Source organism: Scomber scombrus, chromosome 1, assembly GCF_963691925.1.
Source record: "Scomber scombrus chromosome 1, fScoSco1.1, whole genome shotgun sequence".
Taxonomy (NCBI): Eukaryota; Metazoa; Chordata; class Actinopteri; order Scombriformes; family Scombridae; genus Scomber; species Scomber scombrus.
The window spans coordinates 26,402,793-26,422,684 of NC_084970.1; the positions used below are offsets into that span (position 1 = coordinate 26,402,793).

The 19,892-nt window shown below is 40.4% G+C and overlaps 1 protein-coding gene across 1 annotated transcript in view; it reads right to left on the reverse strand.

Annotated features, from left to right (window-relative positions):
* LOC133984721 (bromodomain adjacent to zinc finger domain protein 2B-like) overlaps window positions 1-15,814 on the reverse strand; it is a 75,105-nt gene extending 59,291 nt beyond the window's left edge. The window contains 1 exon segment of the mRNA XM_062424182.1: window positions 15,289-15,814. The gene's annotated coding sequence lies outside the window, so the exon portion shown is untranslated.
* Between the last annotated feature and the right edge of the window lie 4,078 nt (window positions 15,815-19,892).

The window sequence follows — 19,892 nt, forward strand, 5'->3', positions numbered from 1 at the left end:
TACGGTATGAAAAAAGTAGTTAAAATGCCCAGTGTGAGACCAAAGTGACGCATTCCAGTTTCTTATTTTGTCCAACCAACAAAATAATTATGATATTCATGTTTCTATCACAGAATACATAAAGGCACAACATGGTCACAGAGAAGAAGCTAGAACGTGAGAATAATTGTATTTTGGCTTGAAAATGACTTAGCGATAAATAGATTATTATAATAGTTACTCATTATTGTCAGTGAGTGGACTAATTGATCACTAATCAATCCAGATCTTCACATGAAACAATCAAAAATAGTCAAAAAGATGTTTACCATCAGATAATTGGATTAAACACGAATAATGACATTATTGCTAGGGTTTTAATAATGATGGTTCACATAATTAATTTGGGAGAATATGTAATCATGCTTCAAAAAGTAACACAAAGCTATTTGTAATAGCTTACAACAGTGATAGAACAAATTACAGCCTTCAGTTATGTTATTGAATTCACTACTTTTTGCGTCACAATCCAAATGTCATTCTTATAATAGCCATCATTACTTAGTAATTTCCATTTAATTAAAACTTGCAGGGTTAGAAACAAACAGAAAAACAGGAACTGTCTGCAAAGTTATAATTACCTGCATTTATACTCAAGGCATGCTTTTGTATCCCAGAGTCATTAAACCAGCAATAAAAATAAATCTCAGGGTTAATATTCATACAATTCCACTTGAAATAAATACACTCTTATTAAACTTTACACATGTATATGTTTGTGATAGTTTAACGGAGGAAGAAAATGTTTTTGTCAATAAGCTCGGCAAAAAGTCATAAAATCAAGTTTACTTTCACTTTAGTTGAACAAACAGCCCACCTCCCAACTGGATTCATTTCAGAGGAACAGGAGGCAAAATGTGTGTGTGTGTGTAGCAGTAGATAGATCAGAGATTCTCACTAAACTTAAGCTATATCTTGCAGGGTGGTGGTATACTTCCAAACAAGCAGCTAACTTGTGCTTGTGGGATTAAATACAAGCTTTTTTGTTCAATTACCAAAAACTATGAGTTTACAGAACACTAACACCTCTGTGGCTGAATAACAGCAAGCACACAATAGGAAAATTTTAACATGGTCCTCATGTTGTAAGCATGCCCCAAATCCAAATTTAACAATAAATCTGCTTCACCTTCCCAAATTGCCAACATGCCATGGTTTGGTGAAAATCTCAGTAATAGCCTACAACAGCCTAAATAAACCTTGATTACCTTTACTCAAAAAAGAAATGCTTTGGAGCTGTTATTTCAAAGCGATATCACAAATTAACCAATTCATGTGAACGTGAACGTGTTGACTGGCTGCATGCCTGCGTGTGTCGAATTGGTTTCACGTATGGACAGAAGCATCCAATAAAAACAGTAATTTCACATAAAGTTGCTGCAGCACATCAGCTGACTACTTTATTTTACCAAATGTCTTTGAGTGGACAAGAATAAGTGAAACATCTATTTATCGAAAGTGGTGTAGTATTTACGAGGACACACTGATTCACGACTTAAAAAGAATGTTGGAGGAGGGTAAAGTTGTGGGACAAAAGACCCCTTGGACACTCTTGTTCCAACGCCCTTGGGCCTGACGCCATTTCTCATGCTAATGTGCCAGTTCATTGCACTGTTGAGTCCAGTCAACTTCTAGCATTAGCAAAGGGAAATGACTTTTAGCTGTGATACTAATTTTTGCTATGTTCACCTGAATTGACTTGTGCTGAAAACATTAGCAATCTAAAAGTCTTAAATTACACTTTCAGAATTTAAAGTCATAAAATGTCGTCAAAGGTCTTAATTTTTTAGGTGATGCCTAGTTGCATGAGAGATATTTCCCCACAGGATTCACTCATTCAAATGTGATTTGGACTCAATCCAGTCCAGGTCTTTCTTGTGTTTCTGCTAGTTTTTTGATTGGTTCTCCACAGACCACATGCTCTCATAGGTCTTAAATAAGTACACAAATCAGCACCGATGATGGTAAAATAAGACAGTTATCCAGGGGGGTTCAGAGAAGACACAAAGTCCTCTATTATTTCTGATAATTGCTAGAATAACAATGTTTTTAGTGTGAAGCTGTGACAGCCAATATGCAGGCTTGGGAGTAACAGAATATATCACAATTTTAAAATACATTTTACACTACAATGCACTGTAAAAGTCTGAAACGTAACAAGCTCAGGAACAAGAGGGTAAAATAAGTCACTTATTCACCAAGGTGTGAGTAGAGGATGATACCACATGGTGCACATAGCGGGCGCACGTAGACACTTTACATACAGTGAATTTAAGAGTACTGTGGCAGCCCAAGAGACTCGTACAAAGTTAAAAGAGGAGTTGAGTATATGACAGTTTGTAGCGCACAAAAAGGCTCTCCACTCAGTGACTGTGTGTGCCTAACGTGCCCAAAGCTGACAGTGTGACACTGGTCACCGAGTACGTTCAACATCGAGTTAGAGAAAACTCAGATGTATCACGCAGATAGAACCAAATAAAAGGACACTGTGAAGTCCATGATGCTGCTGAACATACTGTATGTCTGCCACTGCCATTCCCCTGAGAAGAGCTGTGGAGGACAACGCTCTCAAAGAGTGGGCATGAATACCCAGAAGGGGGTCTTACCCCACTGCGACATACAGTATGCGTGCGTGCTAGCTCCATACAGCGCTGATCCCTGAGAATGTTCTCATGCGTTGGGCACTTTCATTGGTCTATAATTGTATATTGTTTTCCACATTTTCTTCTCTAAAGTTGCATTACATGCATGAATTTAAGAATAACCTGCTTTGTGAGAATGACCAGCACAGCCTTACTGTTTTACTTGATAGTGTCAAAATTAACAATTACAATAAACTGAAATCAAAATTTAGGTTTTAAAGTTTTTTTAAACCAAAAAGCTAATGTAAAGCATTCATTTGTTTACATTATGAGATTTACATATTATTGTTATAATGAGATGCAAACATTTTCAGAAAAATGTACCTATTAATGGTGTCACGTTAACTTCTAGTGTGCATTAGTTTTGCTGTGGAAAGGATGTTACATTTTTTCTGTTGAGATCATAAAAAGCATTAAATTTGATTTCAAAAAGCATGCAGCAACCCTGAAAATCTGCTAGCTGCAACATTAATTAGTGCCATGTAAAATCTAATTTGATTATGCTATGTTAGCGACTTAAAAACTGGATCTGAAATGGGTTAAGAAATGCTGCTGAAAAACATGTTCTGCCATGTTGGTGTATTAAAGATACATTTTGATGCACTAATTGCATCAATTGCTACATTCCACTGCTGGGACTGGTATTTCTACAGTTGAAGAAAGAAATATTTAGGAATATTTTAAAGGTGTATCAGTGACTACATTTTAGGTGGTTATTTGTATTTTCTATTATGCACCTTAACTGTAATTGAGTTTTTACTAAAAGTATTTACTCTTTCAACTAATTATTTTGGTTGGTTATGAATGAAAATGTGATTGTGAAATTGAAGTGTACTTCCTTTATTGTGCAACAGAAGTTTGTGAATTGGAGCGTTAAGTTGATTTCATAAGATTTATCTTATGATCAGCAATGCTCATAAAATTAGCATAAAGCTTATTTTATTTCAGCCTTATTCATAGGTCATCTTTTAAGATGGCTCGAGACTTCAGAGGGGATCTCAGAGCCATCAGAGGAGATTTCAGAGACAATTTCAGAGAAACCCTGTTCCAGTACTGGATGGCGAGCCCAGCCCTTGAGATACAGGACCTGTTGCCTGCTGTTAGAAGGCTGTGAACTTAGGAACAGTCATTTATTCCACACCTACTTCAAGTGCGACAGGATTGAACTCTACACACATACAGCTCTGGAGACAGACAACATACACACCTTTCTACATACCAATCCCACACCGGAGCTGGAGTGAGAACTGTGACTCTTACAAAGACTTTGAAAAACACCTGTGTCTGAATTGTTTTCTAACTGCATCTGTGGCTACATCTTCATTGTAAGCTGAATTTACCTTAAGCCCCACCTGCTTATTATGTGGTTTACTGTTCGATACATGCAGTTAAAACCTACAGCCATGTCCTGTGTTTCTATTCATTTTACCTTTATTACTCATTTTTAAACTGTATTCAGTGGTAACACATACTGGTTACACGTGGACAAACTGACTGTTATGACATCTATCTGAATCATCTCGTTTGGTTTCCCTAATCTACCCCCCGCCCGCCTCAGCCGCACACATGTTGATACTTCAGGATTCATACAGTGGTTTTCAGGCGTCTGCACGGGGTTAAACACAAGGGTTTGACTTTTGTTCCAGCCACAGAAAAACAGACAAAGAAAGAAAGAAAGAAAGAAAGAAAGAAAGAAAGAAAGAAAGAAAGAAAGAAAGGTCATGTTGCATGTGAGCCTTCTTTACAAATAACGCTGCTGGTTTTCAAACATGGAAAACAAGTGTACTCCAAAAAATACACATATCGAGATTGAGGCCTAAAATCCCTTTCTTTTGAATATTTGATGCCTTGTTAGAAGAGCGACACTGGCGAGGTGTTTGTCTTTGTTGTCTCTGTTGATCTCTGGCACACCGGCCCTGTGGGAGTGAGCTAGTGAGACTTGGCCGCAGACATTTTCCTGAAGCCCCCAGAACAAAACAGGCAAGTCTTGACAGTCTGTCCGCCACCGAGTCGTCACACAATCAGTTGCAGGAAACCAATCCCTAAATAGCAGTGATTCATCTCTTCATCACACACAATGCCAGTACACAGTGCACAAAGAAGCTCTCTCTTCCCCTCTCTCTCTCTCTCTCTCTCTCTCTCTCTCTCTCTCTCTCTCTCTCTCTCTCTCTCTCTGTCTTTCCCTATCTGTCTCAACCCTCCCCCCCCCCCAGTGTGGTCTCTCATGCTGCTTAAAAATAAGTGCTTCTCCCAGCTTTCTTTGCCTTGTGATTTACTGGCAGTGTTTAACTGCAGGGCAGCATCTTTTATCGTTACATGATCTGGGGCTGAAAGCTGACAAAATGGAATCTGTGTGCAAGTACCTTTGTATGTGAGCAAGTGTACGTTCAGGGCAAAGTAGGGAGCTGGTGGAGGAATAAAGAACTTGTGTGAGAAACGTTTTGTCTAAGTGCAATTCAAATCCTCCCAGCCTCCCGGTGCATGTGTGTGTGTGTGTGTGTGTGTGTGTGTGTGTGTGTGTGTGTGTGTCCATGTGCGTGTGTGTGTTTGTCATTCCACTAAATGGTTTCTTCCTTGACTTGATGGAGCAAGTGCCATCTCAAGGGAACGGGTTACACCACACAGAAAGTAAAGCACTTTGAGACTGGCGAAAAGCTCAGAACATTAGTGCAATCCATTTGCGAGAGGTAGGTAATATATGAAATACCAGGCTCGATTGTGTGTGTATGTACACACGCGTGTTTTTTTTTGTTGCCAACTGCCATGATAACTCCTCTCTTAATGGCAGAGAGCCCATCGCTGCATTAGCCAATCCACTTCCTTTTCTTGCTTTTCTTTGCAAGACAAATCTTATTCAGATATGTAGTCAACCTGGCCTGGTTGGTGACGGACCGCAGTCGCATTTAGAGTGATGATATCAGTACAGTATGTGACCAGATCATCACCAGCAGATAATCAGGCTAGCGCAGGCCTACACAACAGGTTCAGTGTATCGTTACAGCCTTGATGATCCATCAAGATGACGTGTGAAGGTCAGAGTAGCCATGACCAACACAGCTGTCACATCTCCTCCCAGCACCCTCTTGGCTAACTGGCCTTCCAAAACACTCAGCACAAAACATGGCCAACTGGGGAGCACGGGGGGCCAAGGCCAGCAGAACATGCCTACCACCGAGGCTGGGTTTCTATCATGACACGATTACCTTCGAGACAATAACACAAGAAGTGGTGAAAGAGAAAATCAGAGGTGTTTCGTTGTAATAACACGGCAAACTGTGACAAGCAAACTGCCGACCAAACACCCGCAATGAAAAAACATTTTGACGGCTATTAGTATAGGCTTTCAAAATTTAATTCAACACCCCAATGTAGCCACAGTTTTAAATGACTACTAGCTTTGTTGTATGAGCAGAAAAAAGCCTACAGTGGAGCTGTGTGGAGAGCAGATGTGAATCCACTTTGATTTCAATGCCTGTGTGTGTGTGTGCAGCTTCTATTAAATGGATCTGCTGTCTCCTTGATCAAGGGAGTCAATAAAGGGCCAGTCCTGTCAAACCCTTAGGGGTAAGAGCGTATTCACATATGTGTCCATGTGTGTGCATGTGTGTGTGTGCGTGTGTGGGGTTGTGTGCTACGGACAGAATTTGAAGTACTCTGACAGGTGAGTGATTGAGTGCTTTCATTTCCCTCCAGCGACAACGAGACATACACTCACAAACACATACATAGTACACACACACACACACACACACACACACACACACACACACACACACACACACACACACACACACACACACACACACACACACACACACACAGTGGAGGATGGAGAAAGAGAGAGAGCGAGAGAGCTGTTGTTTCCTAAAGGATGCTGCTCCTGCCTGCATGCTTAAATTAGCTCTAAATGTTTGGATTACACACGGGAGCTCTCACAGAGGATTTAGCAGCCATAGCCTAGAGTCCAGGGGATGTGTGGATGTTTCCATCTACATCCATACTAGGGCTGCATGATATTGGAAAAAAACTGACAATGCGATATCTTTTCTTCTGTGATACATACTGCGATAGGAAAAAAATACAGGAAATTTCACCAGATACACGTTTACATGTATATTCAAGTATAGATTTTACAGAAATTAACGAAATTTTCATCATTTGGGTACTTTAAATAAAAAGATAGACATTTGGTAAAAGTCTATCTTCTTCTCACAAAACAAATCCCCTCTCCTTCTTCTATCACACGTAGCTCAGCCCTCTGCCACCCCTCCAGAAATCAGCTTGGACTCCTCCACTTTCAGTTTCACGTATATGACTGACTATATGATATGGATATGTGGAGAGAGAACAGGCGGAGAGCTATTTGGAAAAAGCAACACGTTTCTTAATAAACTTTACAAATTGACTTGTGTGTCGCAGTTGTGTTGTGACATGAATCGATGTTCAAATGTAAGCTTAATCTGTGTGGAGGAAGATAAACAGGGTTACCGATGCAGCTGAGGATAGTAAAACTCAAAACAAACTCAAACAACAAATAGATGAATCTACATGCCAGCAAAATGCAAGCACAGATAGATCTGGATATGCAAAGGCACAGACCAGCCCTGTGACACTTTTAACTTTTAACAAGGACAAAGTGCGGCTAAAAATGTGAAAACACACATTCAAAATGAAAATACACACCTTCGCATAACTGAACGCCTGCTTCGAGCATCCAGGCGACAGCAGCTGTGACTCGTGCATGTTTACAGGCGGGCGATTCGTAGACTCCTCATTTGATCAGTTTATCAAACCACCAAAGCAGTCAGCACTCATCTTCTGGTTGCGTTAGGCGATTAAAAGCTCCTGGTTTTGGTTGCTTGATAAACTGATCAAACTCCATATATGCAAGAAATCTTAAATCTGACTAAATTATGTAATATCAAACAGACTTTTCTTGTAGACTAATGGTGGAAAATGAGAACCTTGTGAGTTTTCCTTTTGAATCAAGAAGGGAAAGAAGTTGTAGTGTGACGTGTTTGAGTTAATTTACCTTACTTGAAATTACATGTGTGCGCGTTGCGATGTCAGTGCCGAAACAATATATCTTGCAGCCCTAATCCACACACACGATGTCCTTATACCAACATGTCAATCTAATATTACTCAGTATATTTCGTAAACTTGTTAAATCAACACAGGTTGCATCTGCTGAGAACTTGAAAGCAACAAGCGCCTCTGAACGGTGTAAACCGAAACAACACGCACTATTTCCTATTTCATTCATCAGGTTACTGCTGTGAGGGGCGAAACAGCGTTTTCACATGACACTTTTTTTTGAGAGTGCAGTCTTAGCTTCTGTTGGTGGGGGGAGGAAAGGATATGCGACCAAATACAGAGACAGAAAGAGACAGAGAAAGGAGGTGGAAAAAGAGAAGGGGAATGAGGGAGGTCAGTGCCCCCAGTCTCAGATAAAGGCCTCTCCCTCCCTTCTGCCTCGGCTTCTCGAAGCCCCTGCCAGGATCGAGAGGCGTCTCACGTTACAGCTGTCTCTCAGTGTCATCGTTCAGAAGGAGAGAGCACAAGCGGGAGAAAGAAAGAAAGAGAGAGAGAGACAGAGAGTATGTGAGAGAGAGACAGACAGACAGAGCGGGGGGAAACGGGACAACGCCACAGCACCAGGCAGACTGAGCGGGCTAGGCTTTCATGGCTGGACAGAAAAAACAACAACAGCAGCAGGTTCGAATAGATGAGGAAACCTTTGTGGCTCGGCTGCCTTGTGGTGTTTCTTAATAAGCAATGTTAATGCAACATCAATTTTCACTACAATGTGGAAGTGTTTCAAAATCACTAAGTGCGCTTTGACCTTTTCAATACAAATTATTTCGAAATGTAACGTGAACAGAGCCTGTCAGATCATTTCCTGTACACCACCTGAGACTAACTGAACACTCTGACAGACTAAGAATAAAAGGGGAAATTAATTTTTAATACCTTGTTTAGCGTGCACTGAGAACAGAGTAAGAGAAACACATTGTACTCAAAGGAAGAGATGGCAATGACTGTGCTTAGTTCAACACTACGTGCTGTAGGGCTTCAGTGGATTAGACAACGTTGAGTCGCTGCTCTTAACATGAGTATCCTTTTTTAACCTAAATGCTAAAAACAGCAGCTTGTCTCAGGTCCAATAATGACTAATCCAGTGGCTGCTAGCATTTCAGCCTGCACTGCTAACAAGGTAAAGGCCATGTAGGTCAGCACTGAGTTAAGTTAGATTCAAAGTGAATGCTCATTTCTTTTTTGCAACTTTTTCTGGAGAGGAATAGCAGATGATTCTCAGATAAAAACTTTATAAAGGATAAGGTGCTGTACATGCAGATTTTTACACAGACACAGCTGATTGTACCAGCGTAGTTTACATAAAACACGGTTCTGAACAATTACACATATAGCTATTGCACAGCTTTCCTATTTGTTCCTCTCCATCCTTGTCATTTATCGTGGCGTTCTGTGGGAGCAAAATATTTAAAATTCTGGCTCAGCTTGGAGCCGGCTTTGCCAGCACAGCTAAAATAAAAAGCCTTTGTGGCAGCAGTGACCAGATTTTAAATGCTGAAGAAGATCAATAAATAGGGGCTGTCGAGGCGCAATCTCTCTGCATTTGTGTGTGTCTGTGTAAGCGTGTATGTCCGTGTCCCTATGCGTGAATGCCTGCGTCCTGACAGCAAGTAAGTGTATGTGTGTGTGTGTGTGTGTGTGTGTGTATGTACATGCATCTTAACACCAAGGCTCACAGCTGCCCTGCCTTCTACAAGCTATTCTATAGTATCATCAAGACCCCCACTGACCCAGGAGGCACACCAATAGAGAAACCAATATCATTCCCATTCCCACATCCGAAAAAAACACCTTCCTATTTCTTTTCCATTCCCAGTATCCTTTTCCCATCTGAGCGCAGCCAGTGTGGGTGAATTCCTGGGAAAAAAGTGTAAATACAGGCCCCCCTGCTACGGATTGAGAATGTCAAAGTGTAGTAAACATCAAACTAAATAGCAGGTTTTCAAGACCTCATCGCCATTTCCATAATCAAGTTCCTACTGAAACAGAGTGATAGGCACCTAGACGGAATGGGGAGGAGGGGTAAACCATTTTTTTCCCTAGTAAAACAAAAACTCTTACATTGTGTTTGTGCTGCTCCAGTCCAGCCTGGTTCAGGTATTGTTAATGTCTCTGTTTCATAAGGCCAAACAACCCTGATTTGATTTCTTTTCAAGACAGGAAATGCCTTCACAATGTTGTTGTTTTTTGTTTGTTGTGATTCTTCCGTTTTATAAAGAGCACATTAAATGGATGGTTTTACCTCACATAAGGTGAACACCTTCTTTGCTATGTCTTTATCAATGTGTGATGGATACAAGCATTGAATTATAACGACTTGTATGCAAGCTGTTTCTACAGCTCCACAAAACAAGCAGCACATCTGTATTTTCATATTTTCACCTCCTCACTAATGTACAAAACAACACACAAGCAAAAAAAAAAGAAGCCCCGAAGTGGAAAAAAATCATCAAGACCTTTTGAGACTTCATTAAAAGAAACTAGCCTGGACTTTCCAAACAAGGCATCTCTTTGGAGGGGAAAATCAACCTTTTCACCTTGCTGGTGGAAAAACAGGCATCCCAACGAGACAGAGCATGCACAAACAACCTTGACTTTCATCAAGGAAATTCTCACATTGAATGATAAATAGAGGCCCAGGGGACGAACAGCAAAGAAGCAGCTTATCGCCTTTCCCTCCCAAATTTGGCTGCTCTGTCTTCTGTCTCCTGAAAGTCAACACGGGGTGACCCAGTTGCACTTTACACTGCTTATTGTTCGGTAATTAATCCACCATATGTAATCTACACAAAAAGGCAGAGACAACTAAAACGAGCGTTGATTTGTTTGGTCTTAATTAACAGTCGAGATTGCTCAATTGTTTCTACAACAGGAGACATATGTGCCCTCTCTCATTAGCTTAATACAGTTTTCAAAATATAGATGCGTCTGTCATTATATATCCAACACAAACAAACACACACACACACACACACACACACACACACACACACACACACACACACACACACGCAGACAACTCCAGTCAAACAGAGCCACAATATCTGAAAAGTGGCTGTCACTTTTGCTGCGTGCACTTTAGACAATCATTTGTGTACCCTGATGATTATCAGGGACATCCAGTGAACATGCAGTGTTACCAAAATAGCAAGGTAACATAAGGTTAGGTAGATCATCTGAGAGCTAACCAACTTTCCAGCTGAGAGGACATTAACCTGTGAGGCCATGTAAACACATAAGTGAGCTGCCAGTATGGGCCTGTAACACAGCACAAAACAGTGGTAGGCCAAGACAGACACACAACAGCACCAATTTGATTTGTAACAATAAGATATCAATGTAATGCCTAGAAGCTTTTAGGGCGTTTGCTAAAATGCAGCTTCTTCTCAAAGAGCCATTAGCCTTTATAGGATTAATGTCTAGGCCACTTTGAAAACATCTGTTAAAGTTGTCAGTTCTTGGTGTATTATTTCATTTGTCATTATTGGGGGGTTTCTTTCTGTGTGTTTACAATCACATGTAAATGGCTTTCCAATTGAGAGGAATGATGAAATATGATCAGGACTCTCTGTCTAACATTATTTCTTGAATCATTTGGTTAACACAGAGCAGACCTCGACTTCCTCTCTAAATTTCACAGCTCAGTGTCAGCGCTAACGTACAGAGATTTGACAGAGCTACCAGATGGCCATTAATATCAATAAATTGTTTGTGGATCTAATTCGTCTCTGTTTAAATATAAAATACTTATAAATTATCAACAGACTGATTCTAACACATACACCTCGTACACTATGATATATTCTGTCACACAGAAAATACGAAACATAGTGACACCTAAGGTAAAGTCATACTAAGCAACTATTATTGATACAAAAAATTGAAATACTCACTAAAATCCAACAACTGATTATTTATTTGGTTATTGTTGCCAATATGTCAACAGTACAGATACTTAAATGTTCTGAAATCGCTGTTTTCCTCGTCCTGATTCAAGATTTTAACACTGCGATCAAGGCGATGAGCGCACTATGACCAATATGTCTCACTCGTCTTGCTTGACGTTTTCTTTGCTCACACATTTTTTCTCCAGCAGGTGCAACCTTGAATGCCAACTTGCACAGTGTTGCCACAAGTGAAAACAAGTTTTGCTGAATATCAAAAGAGGGAAAATGAGCTCCATTCAATCCTCACGGAAGTTTTCAGGCACACAATGAAAGTAAAGGTTATAGCTTTGTGCATTCAGAGCGTGCCAGTAACTGTAACATTTAAACAAAAATGGCGTGTTACGGCATAAATGAATAAAAGTGCAGGCTTATACGCTTGTAATCACCAGATTAATCATTCACGTGCTTCACATGTTGGCTACAATTTTGATATCACTCCCAATACAAAGTGATGCTGAAATAAAACTCAATCAATATATCATACACACCTAATAAAACTCACTTCACTTTATTCTCAAAAGAACACAAAGCTTTGGGTTTCCTCCAAAAAGAAGATAGCTTCATATTCAATGGTAAAGGATTATGGTGAATATAGCCTTGTGTGCACATGGGATTGTCTTCTCAAAAGCTGTCCAAGTTCTGTCAGATTCAGCACCCCCAGACACAGAGCTCGTGAACCTAATTTCACCTAATCAGCTTAGTCAATAGCAACCGTTTGCTGTGACTTTGGTAGACATGCAAATAGGGCTTAACTATGTCTATCCTTAATTCCTAAATGTTCAAGTCAAGCGGAAGTCCTCCTTTATCTCTTCAAAAACAACAGTTCCAATTTGAGAGAGAGAGCAAGAGAGAAAAAGAAAAAAGAGACAGAGAGAGAATAAAACTCCAGCCGAGAGTTGATTTTTTTTTCTTCTCTTGGCCTGGCAAGGAGAGACATCTCTGATTTGAGTGTGCTTGAGGTAGCACAGTGTGCTTTCATTTCAAACCAACATGGCAAACAAACTCTGACAGATTTGTTCCCCTTTTTTTCACTTTTGCTCCTGCTCACTCCCTCTCTCTCTCTCTCTCTCTGAAATTATAAGAAAAAACACGCTACACAAGTATATTAGTACTTCTTGTTGTTTGTATGTTCAGCTGCAGCACTGGCACGCATGCATGCGCACACACACAGACGTTCAAACAAATCTGAACAAAATGACGCTAACAATAGACAGTTGTAATAGTGGTAGAAAACTGAGAGACACTGTTCCGTTTCAATTCACTGATACCACTAATGGCTTCTTAGCAGCTCCATGAAATCAAGCAGCTGTCATGTCGATGCATCAGCAGTGAGAGGAGGGAGAGCCATCCCCATAAGGACAGAGGCACCGCGCCTTCATGTTTGGCTAAACATCTGCTCCTCTGCACTCCAGCTTTGCAGCAATAAATGGGCAAACAAAAGAGGTGGGAGGTGAAATGATCAGATTTTCCATTTCAAAGCATTTGTTCGGTTTGTTTTCTTTTCCCCCCCTCTTCCTCCTCTCTTCTCTTAAAAACTGCTTACTGGACATGGGGAAGAAGTGAGACCAAGCCTGAACGCTGAGGGACAGAGTTTTTTTTTTTTTTATGTGTGAGGTGAAATATGAACTAAAATGACACCTTGTGCAAGATGGATGACAGAAATTAAATAAGGTCACCATTTTCCAGTCACCGGCTAATTCTTTCTGGGAAGACTCTTCAGTCTTCAAACCAGCGTTACAGCTCAGTCAGGGGATGATCTGATGTCTAACTGCGTGTTGTGTGTGTTAAGAGACAAGAGAGATGCACGTTTGTCAATCAATCAATAAACCATACATCAATTCAACTTTGTGTAAACAACAGTACACTGATTAAACAGCAATTTAGTCTTTTTTAAAAGGCAATAATGACCATTTTTTTTAATCATATGGTTATTTCGAACTTAAGCTCATCTAATAATTGCGGATATTTAGCAATGACATCCAGTTTTCAAATATGACTTCAATTCTTCCCTTAATAGGATTCTTGGTAATTAATATCCTTCCTTCTTACCCCCAAACCCCCCCATCCCCCCCTTTCCTTTCCTCCTCCTCCCTTAATTCATTCAAGATAAACATAAAGCAGCTCTGAACACAATCACATTACAGCAAAAAAAGAGTGGAAAAAGCACAAATATTTGCTTTGAATTCATCCACCTGTCTGGACCCCCCACCTCACCCCCCTCCAGAAAAAAATCACAATCCTGACATATAGGCTACGTCACTTTATATTGGCGTTTTACAGCAAACATCAAACAGTGCTGATTAAAAAAATGCTTCAAAACATCGCTGACAATCACGAAACCACATTCAGTTTCTTCCTAAAAACAAACCCAAAAAAAACCCACACACAAGTCGCATTTACCTCTAAACCCAAAGTCTAAAAACTTTAGTAAAAACTTGCGGTCCATTTCCTTTTAAAGTAGCCTGTAGTGTGTGTGTGTGTGCGCGTGCGTGCGTGTGTGTCTATGAGAGAGAGAGAGAAGGGGGAAAGGTAGGTCGGGGTTCTTGTGTTGAAAAAAGATAGAGAGAGGGAGAAAGAGAGGGAGAGAGAGAGAGAGAGCGAGAGAGAGGAGGTGGAGGTGGTGGTGGTGGTGGTGGGGGGGTGGACGAATTTAAAACAAACCAAGATGGCGAGAGGCTTGTTGTTTTGGAAGGGGCAGAAAAAATGGAGGATATTGTAATATACACAAAGGGATACATTTCAACAACTCGGGCCGAGCCGCTGCTTGCTCGCCTGCAATGAGTCTCTGGTTTGAGGAAGCGACCGCGATGGCAGCTCCGCGGCAGGCAGGCTGGCCAAACACGAAAAAAAAGCCCAAACTCTGCTGTGGGGTAAAAGAAAAAAAGAAAGAAATGCATAGTGTACGTGCAAGTTAATCCGAAGCTAAGGGGGATATTTATGTATTTGTCGCTAATTGTTTTATTTTCGCGTCGAGGGACTATTTAAAGTGGATGGACGGACCCAGCGAGGACCATCGGCAGTCCAGTGCCTCACTGTTACCCCCCTCCAACCAAACAGCCTCCATAGCTCAGAAATACGCACCCAAAAAAACCTGACATTTATCGATAAAAGCAAAAGCAGACACCAAAATAAATCTATTTTTAAAAAAGTTAAATTTGTCAACGCTTTAAAAAATAATAACAAGTTGTTATCAAACACAACAACAAGCCCGAGTGAACGAGAGAAAAAAAGAAGAGACGGACACAAAAGACGATTCCCACTATCAGGTCACCGCTCAGAGCAGAAGAGGAGGAAAAAAAGCACTAATATATATTAAAGAGAAGAAACTTTACGGATATCTAATGTTACGGCTGTCGACAACGGGAGACTCGAATGAATCAAACATCGTAACGCGAAAACAAGTAACTATGTATAAACCAGTTAACACAAGCTTTAGGAGAGAGGGGAAGAGAGGAGAGAGAGAAAAAAAGAAGCGAAGAAACTAGAAACGAAGCCAGCTCGACGCACTACCTCATCGCTTGTTCTCTCTCTATGATAGGGGGGAAAATAAAAAAAACACTTACCTTTTTTTAGTTTCGACACTTTACTTATTTCCAACGTTTGCTTTTTTTCTTTTCTTTTTTTTTTAGTTCAGCTAACACTTCGGCTCGGTCTTCTTCTTTTTCTCGCCTCTTTTTTTCCTTGGTCGGTTATGAAAGAAGGTCGGGGACGAATGATAAAGAAGGGAATTGGGCAGTAATTGAGTCTCGGTGTGTGTGAGTGTGTGTGTTAGTTACTAACAGCAGATTGAAGGAGACTCTTCTCAAGGTTTATTCAGCTCCACTTCAAGGAACCGACCTGACGTCAGCTCACTACTGCCACACAAAGAAAACTTATTATTTGTGCAGCCACGGCCGTAGTAAACGAAGGATACAGTTATTGACCATTATTACTCCCTTAAATGCGACATTGTCATTACAGCTCCACAGCACTGGCAGAGATGTAGCAGTAACTTTATTTATGATGTTGTTAGTGGCATCTTAATAAAAGAAAAAATAAACATTTAAGAGCAACGGCGATTATTGGCCACTGACTGGTGTAAACAAATAAGATTAAGGTGCATTATTAAAAACATAATTGTTTTCTTTTATATATTGAAATAAAATCCAAACTTTCTTTTAACTTTAATCAGTTTTAATTGTGATCATGTATGCGTGAAATTCTTTTTTTTTTTTTTTTTTTTTTTTTAAGAAGGTGCATTCAAAGTGTTTTCATCAAATCATACCTGCATGTAAAAACATTTCTAAATGTGATTAAAGGTGATTTTAAATAAAATGTTTATATTAACGAACCTTGATGGTCAGGTTGATACAAGGCTGATCAATTTCATGGTGCTATCAGGAATTAATAATACCGCCAATAGTGCAGTCTACTGTATGAAATAACTTATTAATGAGTTTTTAAAAATCTGCAATTTGATTACTCAACAAGGAATAACAATGATCCTTGTTTTGTGAATTAAGTTACTGAGTCACCATTAACTGACCAAACGACGAGCTCTTAAAAGATGATACGCGATCAAACAAATACAAATCATTTTCACACGGGCTCTAAATGAGAAGACATATGCCAAACAAAAACAGAAATGGGACAGATCTTCCTCGGGATAGGATCAATACATTGCCTGGCAAAGACAACCATCTGTGCTTAATTGTATGCTTTACCTCCTCTTCTGAACACACAATAAGCAACAGGCTGAACGCAGGCCCTCTGACCCAGACTGGGTTTCCAGACGGGGGAAGATTATTTCATTCAACTGGAAAACAACAAGGGGGTGGGGTAGGATAGAGCGGGGGGGGGGGGGGGGGGGGGGGGGGGGGGGGGGGTTAGTTTTTGCAGATGGAGTGGGCAACTGTTCTTATATGCCCCACCCTGATGAGGATAAGGATGGGTCACAGAGCCACAGCCAACTGGTGTGTCTCTACATGTCACATCAGCACTGGTTGTATCCATTTTAACAGGTATTATACAGGATTAACAAACTGTCCACTGTTGGTTTATAGACACCTCGTAAATCACACACAAACAATGAACTCATTGTTAGCGCCGTGATGGAGTGTTGGTTTACAGGCACATTCATATTAATGCTTCATAAACATTATAAATGACCATAAATGTATGCTGCCCCCCCCCCTCTCTCTCTCTCTCCCTCCACTCTGCTGTTATGTCACAACATCCAAAAGTGACACCCTAACCTTTTTTTGATGTTACTGCAAGAGCTGCAAAGATGCAACCCAGAATTTGTACATTTTTATGCTTAAAAAAAAAAGAGGTGATAGTGGGTTAGGGGTCTGATAAAACATTCATGATCACCCAAGTTTTGAAGATGGACACAGAACCCCTTATTCAGCTTTTGGTGTGCAGTTAAAGCCATTTTATAAGCTTGCTCTCCATGTTCTTTTGGCCATTGATTTTTCTCTCTGCCCCTTTCCATTACCTGTTGAGATGGGGGGTTTTGCTCTTCTTCAAACACACACACACACACACACACACACACACACACACACACACACACACACACACACACACACATACAATCCTCTCTATCTGTCTCTCTAGCCACTGGCACCCTGGTCTATTTCTCCATCTCCTCCGCCTCTTGTAGCAAGAATGACAGGCCATGAGGAATGACAGTGGCTCTGTTTGTCATACAGTAGCAGCAAGAAGCAAGGATTTTTAATTGCATTGGAGAATCTTCATTAAAGAGAGCACATGGGGGCGGGAATGGGGGGAAGAGGGCTGCATGGGGCGGCGTCGGGGGGCACTCTGAGCATCGTCATTAGGAAAAGGCACTAGCAGCATAGAAGGGTGGGCCCTCTTTGCATGCACACTGAGAATGCCTGCCGTACCTCGGTCATTTGTAACATAATAAGTGCCAGCACAATGACTGCAATGCGAGAAAGCACACCACAGGGAAGAGAAGGGGGAAGGGAGACAGCATGTCTGTCTAAAAGAGGGACTTTTTTTTGTCTTGATTAGAAAGTATAATGAGCCACTAAAGAAACAGGAAGAAAAAAAAAGATCTCTCCTGAGACTGATGGAAAACAAATTAATCTGGTGATTTGGATTTAATTATTATTTTTCTATTAGTCCACCATGCAAAGACAGGGACAGCCGTCAGAAGCGAGGAGCTGTGCTTGCATTTATTGATTTTTGCCCAGACACATTCAGGGAATACAGATTCATCTGCTGTCCTCCCCGCACAATCCGCTATGTGGGATTCCATTAACACAAGAAGCTTCCAGCAACTCTGAGATGTTTAATTTGAACAACATAAATGGAACTTAAAATAGTGTTCACACACAAGAAAAGTGGCCTAAGGATGTCTTTTTATGCAATTGAATTAGACCTCACTTATTGTTGTGTCCTACATAATAAGTATTAAATAAACACCCAATAAATTAAATTAAGACAATGTTCTGCTGTATAGAATGAGTTGAGCGCTATTGTTCCTCTCTGACCCCACCACCACCACCACCACCGACATCTTACAGTGCTATAATGGTTGAGTTTAATTTAATCTTTTCTTTTGGATTAATGTAAGAACCGCGCAACCGGACTGTAATTATTCTTCTCATCCATGTAGTATCTTCTCTTTGCAGCATCTTTTCAATACATCAGTAGTGTTGAACACAATGCCTTGTGAGATGTAATGATTTGCAAAGTCAATGATTTGAACTGCTTGTGTGATTAAAGCACAAGGGACCAATTTGCGGCTGCTATATGGAATATCGGTGTGCCTCAAGTAACACTCATATTCTCTCACTGACATGAAATTCAGCAATTATGCCAGATGAACACTGTTATTGATTGGCGTCTGCTAACCCCTCACTGAAAAAGGCTCGCAATATATATAATGTGTGAGTGTGTCAACCCAATAACAGGTATTCAGGAAGCCGAACTTTGCCTAATGGCAAATGGGAATCCATGAGACAGTGAAATATGCATTTATCCTTCATCTTTAACCCCAGAGACATCTACAGGATGCAGGTTGAGGGATGGGACAAGTGTTTTTGTGACACAAATGTTTTAGCTGCCCTAATGTCAGCCCCATTATTCACTGCCCACATGAAAAACATTTTTCTCCTCAGTAAATGCATACACAATTAACTAGATAAAAAAGTGATTTGCAAGATCTACCATAATGTTTTCCATGCAAGGTTGACTAATAAACCCCTGCACGGTATAAATGAATGCACTCAGATTGTGTTTATTGTGGTGAATGTAACTGAGCAGAACCCTCTGTTGCATGATGTAATACACAGAAGGGAGAAATCATCATAATAGCAGAGTAGTAGAGTGACTCATTCGCTGATGAGGTACATTCACACTGTCATTCAATGAGGAGATACAGTCTGTGTGCACATGTTGTCAGTGTGTGACCGATAGAGAGAGAGAGAAAGACACAGAGAGAGAGAGAGAGGGAGAGAGCATTAGTATGTTCCTTTTCTGGGAATGAGGAGTCATTTGTGCCAGGAAAGTAGAGAAACAAGTCCCAGCCCTACAGTGATGCATCTCTCCATGAAGAATGAGATCACAAGCAAATGTCACCCCAACCCGAGCGGAGCCAAATGACCTTGAATCAAATAAAAACACATCTTTACTCACGTCAGTGTGTACACGCACCACACAAATGTCAGCAGATTTTCCATTTGCTAAATCTGCACCTAAGTGCAGGGCTTTGGCTAAGGTAATCAACCTAGTATTTTTCTTCAAGTCCATCTGAATATCACCCTGGAGGAGCACTGCTGTTAACTACATTTAACTGTGCACTTGGGTTTATAATTTGATCAACTTAAAATAAAGTGGCAAGAAAATTCCTGTACTCATAGGTGCACACACTGTCAAAAAAAGGGAAAAAACATATCCACACACAAAAAGTGACTTTACTTGCGTGCTGTGACTCTAAAATTTACCTTATTCTGCATTTTGTGACAGTTGAGGCTGAGGGGATTTTTTCAATGGAAATTACTTTCACAGTTGAAAGAATTTCAAGCTTCAGTGCTTTACTTTATCATAGTTTACATATAACTAGCTTTGATAGCTGTCCACTGCATCTAGCTTAGACACTGGAAGAGATTTTGATAAATAAGTGATTGTTGTTCTTTTCATAATATCAATAATCAGG